Consider the following 7,253-nt stretch of genomic DNA (forward strand, 5'->3'; position numbering starts at 1 on the left):
AGTTAGTCATGCATGTGCGAAGTGCTCTAAGGTTTGATAGGTTGGCCGCCTCCACTCCATATGTGTTCCTAGCACATCAAGCCACTAATTAATTTATTCGAGAAAAAGTAGTTGATGTGCAAATACTAGTTCATGTACAAGATTCCAATATCCTCGATGATGGTTCCCAACTAGAACTCGGTAGTGTTTTGTTGTAAGACTACCATGTGGTCATGCTTGTCTGGGACAGCGTGTTCACATGTTTGTAGTAGAACCAACTCATGTTTTGGAGCTTGCTATTGTAGTTCATTCTCGAGAATCTCGCAATGCCATCCCGTTGATTTGTGTTGCTACCTTTCTTTTTCCAGACATGCTGTCTGAGATATCCTGTTACCAACCAGATCCGAATCTAAGGCAGGTATGATGGTTGGGTCATTCCCAGCATTTGCATTTTATTCCCAGCTTGCACCGTAGTAATTGTTGTCCAGGATTATCTTCAAAAGTGGGCTTACCATGGGTCCCATCCATCTCAGATGATAAGCAAAATCATCCATTACGTTGTCTTCAACAAGGTAGTCCACATCATCCACCCTAGCCCGAGTATGTCATTCTTTCGAACTCCTTCAAACGTTCCATTAAGAATTGCCTCAGGATGGTATGAAGAGTTTCAATGATCTATGGATCAAAAGTAATTCTCTTTGCCACTTAAGGGAATAATCCTACGAGTCACCACCTCTAGGGTGCCACATTATGGAATCGTGGTAATTATCTCCTCGCTACTTTGAACCCATCCGCCATCTTCTTAAGCGTGGAATAGTTGCCTACCAAATCAAACTTCACCATCCGTTACTATCCATCCATCTTGATGTATGTTTTGTGTCCCAACTCAAGATATGTTTCAACGTCTCACTCCATGAGTTGATCTTGAGTGCTCATTCTTCGAGGAAATCGTTTCATGTTGAGTTTCCTTCTGTCGTCATCGTGTTGGATGAAGATCTCGAAAGCAAAGACATCAAGGTCAATATGAAGCAATGAATCAACATCCTCGAGAAGGACATCTGGATCGTCAAGATTGTGTAAGCTTGTGTCGCTCTGTCTTCCTACCTCACGACTTGAATCTCGAGACGAGACTCTTGTTTAGTGGGGGTGAGTTGTCACAGCCCTAGAATTGTTTGCAATAGTTGCATAAGAGAGCATCCATTATCATGTATAAATTCTGAAAGTTGAATTGAGGTTAGTTGAAACCCAGAGAAATCACTTCAGAAATAATCGACGTTAAAAATATTTTCAAATGAGTCCAAGGAAATGTTCCTGTTATTCTATAAAATATTGGCAAGAGGCAAAATTCAAACCAATATTTTTGGAGTTTTATAAATATTTATTTTGGGCATTTGAAATTAATTCAATAACTACTTGAATTGGATTTATATTTATTATATATATAAATATATGTTCAATAATTCTGAAAATTGTTGTGTGGCTTTGTATAAGTCTACTTAGTTGACACAATTATTTTCATGAAGTTTAAAATTGATTTAGTATTTTACTAAATCATAAACAAATGTTAGAAAATAGAAAATAGAAATAAAAGTCAGAGGAGAGAGATACGGCTTACCTGGCGCTCACCTGACACGGCCCAGCATGGCCCAGCCCACCAGAGCCAGGCACGAGTCGTCTCCTTCCTTTGCCAGGAGGACGACGGCGTGGCGCACGCATAGGAGGCGAAGCCACCTCCTACTTCCACCTCCTGCTTCCTCCCGACTCCGATCCGACGCGCCTGGAGACGCCCAGCACCTTCCCTATCCCCCCATCTCTTTGGTGCCTCTCTCCCTCTCTAGCCCTGCTCCACGCGACCACCGACAGCTCCACCGGCCGCTGCTGCCGCTTGCGTGGCCATCGCCATCCCCTCGTCGCGCTGCCATGCTCGAGAGCTCTGCGCCGACCTCCTACGCGTCCCCATCATCGATAGCAACCAGAGGAGCACAACATGGCCGTCATCGGCACCGTCTTCGTCCTCTGCACCAACGGGTGTCCTCGTCGATTCGTAGCAACCCGACCGTCCCCGACCTCACCGACGACGCCATCGGATGCGCTGTGAGCTCCACCGCATCTCCCCTCTCTCTATTTGCTCGCCCCCATGCTGTACTAACATTCCCCGCCATCACCGAAGCTCGCCGGTGCTGCGTCTGTCATCACCGTTGGTAGCAGCCCCGCCTTGCTAACCCAAGCACGCAAGCGTGCTCAGGGAGCTCCCAGGAGCCCAACGCGGCCATCAGCTCGCTCGCTAGCACGCTGCAGTCCTCGCGCCCGTTGCTACGTCTTGAGCTAGCGTTGGTTTTCCCCGAAGAGGAAAGGATGATGCAGCAGAGTAGCGTAAGTATTTCCCTTAGTTTTTTGAGAACGAAGGTATCAATCCAGTAGGAGGCCACGCTCAAGTCCCTCATACCTGCACAAAACTATAGCTAGTCGCAACCAACGCGTTTAGGGGTTGTCAATCCCTTCATGGTCACTTACGAGAGTGAGATCTGATAGATATAATATTTTTGGTATTTTTGGTATAAAGATGCAAAGAAAAAATAAAAGCAAAGTAAAAAAGCAAAGTATGATTAAAGTGATGGAGATTGATATGATGAGAATAGACCCGGGGGCCATAGGTTTCACTAGTGGCTTCTCTCAAGAGCATAAGTATTCTACGGTGGGTGAACAAATTACTGTTGAGCAATTGACAGAATTGAGCATAGTTATGAGAATATCTAGGCATGATCATGTATGTAGGAATCACGTCCGTGACAAGTAGACTGAAACGATTCTGCATCTACTACTATTACTCCACTCATCAACCGCTATCCAGCATGCATCTAGAGTATTGAGTTAAAAACAGAGTAACGCTTTAAGCAAGATGACATGATGTAGAGAGATAAATTCATGGAATATGAAATAAACACCATCTTGTTATCCTCGATGGCAACGAAGCAATACGTGCCTTGCTGCCCCTTCTGTCACTAGAAAAGGTCACCGCAAGATCGAACCCAAAGCTAAGCACTTCTCCCATGGCAAGAAGTACCAATCTAGTTGGCCAAACCAAACGGATAATTCGAAGAGACTTGCAAAGATAACCAATCATACATAAAAGAATTCAGAGAAGATTCAAATATTATTCATAGATAGACTTGACCATAAACCCACAATTCATCGGTCTCAACAAACACACCGCAAAAAGAAGATTACATCGAATAGATCACCACAAGAGAGGGTGAGAACTTTGTATTGATATCCAAAAAGAGAGAAGAAGCCATCTAGCTACAAACTATGGACCCGAAGGTCTAAGGTAAACTACTCACACTTCATCGGAGAGGCTATGATGATGTAGAAGCCCTCCGTGATGATGTCCCTCTTCCGGTGGAGCTCTGGAACAGGCCCCAAGATGGGATCTCGTGGATACAGAAAGTTGCGGCGGTGGAATTTGGTTTTTGGCTCTTGTTCTGATCGTTTGGGGGTAAGTATGTATACATAGGAGGAAGGAGTACGTCGGTGGAGCACCGAGGGGCCCACGAGGCAGGGTGGCGCGCCCTAGGGGGGGCGCCCCCCACCCTCGTGACCTCCTCTTTGACTCCTTGGAGTAGGGTCCAAGTCTCCGGTATCACGTTCTGAGAAAATCACGTTCCCGAAGGTTTTATTCCGTTTGGACTCCGTTTGATATTCTGTTTCTCCGAAACACTGAAATAGGCAAAAAACAACAATTCTGGGCAGGGCCTCCGGTTAATTGGTTAGTACCAAAATAATATGAAAGTGGAAAATAAAGCCCAATATAGTCCAAAACAGTAGATAATATAGCATGGAGCAATCAAAAATTATAGATATGTTGGAGACGTATTAGGCATCCCCAAGCTTAATTCTTGCTCGTCCTCGAGTAGGTAAATGATAAAAAGAGAATTTTTGATGCGGAGTGCTACTTGGAATAATTTCAATGCAAATCTTCTTAATTGTGGTATGAATATTCAGATTTGAAAGATTCAAGACAAAAGTTTATATTGGCATAAAAATAATAATACTTCAAGCATACAAACAAAGCAATTATGTCTTCTCAAAATAGCATGGCAAAAGAAAGTTATCCCTACAAAATCATATAGTCTGGCTATGCTCTATCTTCACCACACAAAGTATTTAAATCATGCACAACCCCGTTGACAAGCAAAGCAATTGTTTCATACTCTAACTTTTTCAAAACTTTTTCAATCTTCACGCAATACATGAGCGTGAGCCATGGATATAACACTATAAGTGGAATAGAATGGTTGTTGTGGAGAAGACAAAAAGGAGGGGAAGATAGTCTCACATCAACTAGGCGTATCAACGGGCTATGGAGATGCCCATCAATAGATATCAATGTGAGTGAGTAGGGATTGCCATGCAACGGATGCACTAGAGCTATAAATGTATGAAAGCTCAACAAAAGAAACTAGTGGGTGTGCATCCAACTGGCTTGCTCACGAAGACCTAGGGCATTTGAGGAGGCCCATCATTCGAATATACAAGCCAAGTTTTATAATGTAAAATTCCCACTAGTATATGAAAGTGATAACATGAGAGACTCTCTATTATAAAAATCATGGTGCTACTTTGAAGCACAAGTGTGGTAAAAGGATAGTAGCATTGCCCCTTTTTATTTATTTTCTCCTTTTTTTGGGCCTTCTTTTTTTCCTTTGGCCTTCTATTTTTTTTGGGACAATGCTCTATTAAATGATGATCATCACACTTTTATTTATTTACAACTCAATGATTACAACTCGATTCTAAAACAAATATGAAGAAATTATGAACGGTGGCTTTGCCACAAATACTATGTCAACTACATGATCATGCTAAGCAATATGACAATGATGACTGTGTCATGATGAACTAGATGGTGGAAAGTTGCATGGCAATATATCTTGGAATGGCTATGGAAATGCCATAATAGTTAGGTATGTTGGCTGTTTTGAGGAAGGTATATAGTAGGTGTATGATACCGGCGTAAAGTGCGGGGTATTAGAGAGCCTAGCAAAGGTGGAAGGGTGAGAGTGCGTATAATACATGGACTCAACATTAGTCATAAAGAACTCATATATTTATTGCAAAAATCTAGAAGTTATCAAAGCAAAGTATTACGCGCATGCTCCTAGGGGGATAGATTGGTACGAAAAGACCATCGCTCGTCCCCGACCGCCACTCATAAGGAAGACAATCAATAAATAAATCAAGCTCCGACTTCATGACATAACGGTTCGCCATACATGCATGCTACAGGAATCACAAACTTTAACACAAGTATTCTTTAAATTCACAACTACTCAACTGGCATTACGTTAATATTATCACCTCCATATCTCAAAACAATTATCATGCTTCAATCTTTTCTTAGTATTCAACACACTCAAAAGAAAGTTTCACAAATATTGAATACCAAGCATAATATTATTAAGAAAATTACCATGCTATTAACAGACTCTCAAAATAATTTAAGTGAAGCATGAGAGATCAATATTTTCTTTAAAACAAATCCACTACCGTGCTCTAAAAGATCTAAGTGAAGCACATGGAGCAAAATTATAACGCTCAAAAGATCTAAGTGAAGCACATAGAGAAAAATTATAATTCTCAAAAGATATAAGTGAAGCAAATAGGGCAAAACTACATAGCTCAAAAGATATAAGTGAAGCACATAGAGGAAAACTACTTAGCTCAAAAGATATAAGTGAAGCACATAAATTATTCTATCAAATTTTAATTCATGTATGGCTTTCTCAAAATGTGTGTACAGCAAGGATGATTGTGGCATACTAAGACACAAAGACACAAATAATACAAGACGCTCCAAGCAAAACACATATCATGTTGGTGAATAAAAATATAGCTCCAAGTAAATTACCGATGGAAGTGGACGAAAGAGGGGATGCCTTCCGGGGCATCCCCAAGCTTCGAATTTTTGGTGTCCTTGAATTATCTTGGGGGTGCCATGGGAATCCCCAAGCTTAGGCTCTTACCACTCCTTGTTCCATAATCCATCGAAAGATTTCACCCAAAACTTGAAAACTTCACAACACAAAACTTAAAGTAGAAAACTCGTGGGCTCCGTTAGCGAAAGTAAACAAAAGACCACTTCAAGGTACTGTAATGAATTCATTCTTTATTTATATTGGTGTTAAAAATACTGTATTCCAACTTCTCTATGGATTATAAACTATTTTACTAACCATAGATTCATCAAAATAAGCAAACAACACACGAAAAACAAAATCTGTCAAAAACATAACAGTCTACAGTAATCTGTATCTAGCGCAAGATCTGGAACCCCAAAAATTCTAAAATAAATTTATGGACGTGAGGAATTTATCTGTTAATCATCTTCAAAAAGAATTAACTAAATATCACTTTTAAAATAAAAACTATAGCAGCTCTCGTGAGCGCTAAAGTTTCTGTTTTTTACAGCAAGTTCAACAAGACTTTCCCCAAGTCTTCCCAACGGTTCTACTTGGCACAAACACTAATTAAACACAAAAAACACAACCAAAAAAGAGGCTAAATAATTTATTTATTACTAAGCAGGAGCAAAAAAAGCAAGGAATAAAAATAAAATTGGGTTGCCTCCCAACAAGCGCTATCGTTTAACGCCCCTAGCTAGGCATAAAAGAGAGGATAGATCTAAGTATTGCCATCTTTGGTAGGCAATCCATAAGTGACTCTCATGATAGTATCATCTGGTAATTTTATTTTGTTTCTTGGAAAGTGTTCCATGCCTTTTTAATGGAAATTGAAATCTAATATTCCCTTCCTTCATATCAATAATCGCACCAACCGTTCTAAGGAAAGGTCTACCAAGAATAATAGGGCAAGAAGGATTGCAATCTATATCAAGAACAATGAAATCTATGGGCACATAATTCCTATTTGCGACAATAAGAACATCATTAATCCTTCCCATAGGTTTACTAATAGTAGAATCCGCGAGATGCAAGTTTAGAGAGCAATCATCAAAATTATAGAAATCTAGTAAATCACACAAAGTCTTGGGAATAGTGAGACACTAGCACCCAAATCACACAAAGCATAAAACTCATGATATTTAATTTTAATTTTAATAGTTGGTTCCCACTCATCATAGAGTTTTTTAGGGATAGAAACTTTCAACTCAAGTTTTTCTTCATAAGATTGCATCAAGGCATCAACAATATGTTCGGTGAAGGCTTTATTTTAACTATAAGCACGTGGAGAATTTAGCACGGATTGCAACAAGG

The sequence above is a fragment of the Triticum urartu genome, chromosome 1, assembly GCF_003073215.2.
Source record: "Triticum urartu cultivar G1812 chromosome 1, Tu2.1, whole genome shotgun sequence".
NCBI classification, from domain to species: Eukaryota; Viridiplantae; Streptophyta; class Magnoliopsida; order Poales; family Poaceae; genus Triticum; species Triticum urartu.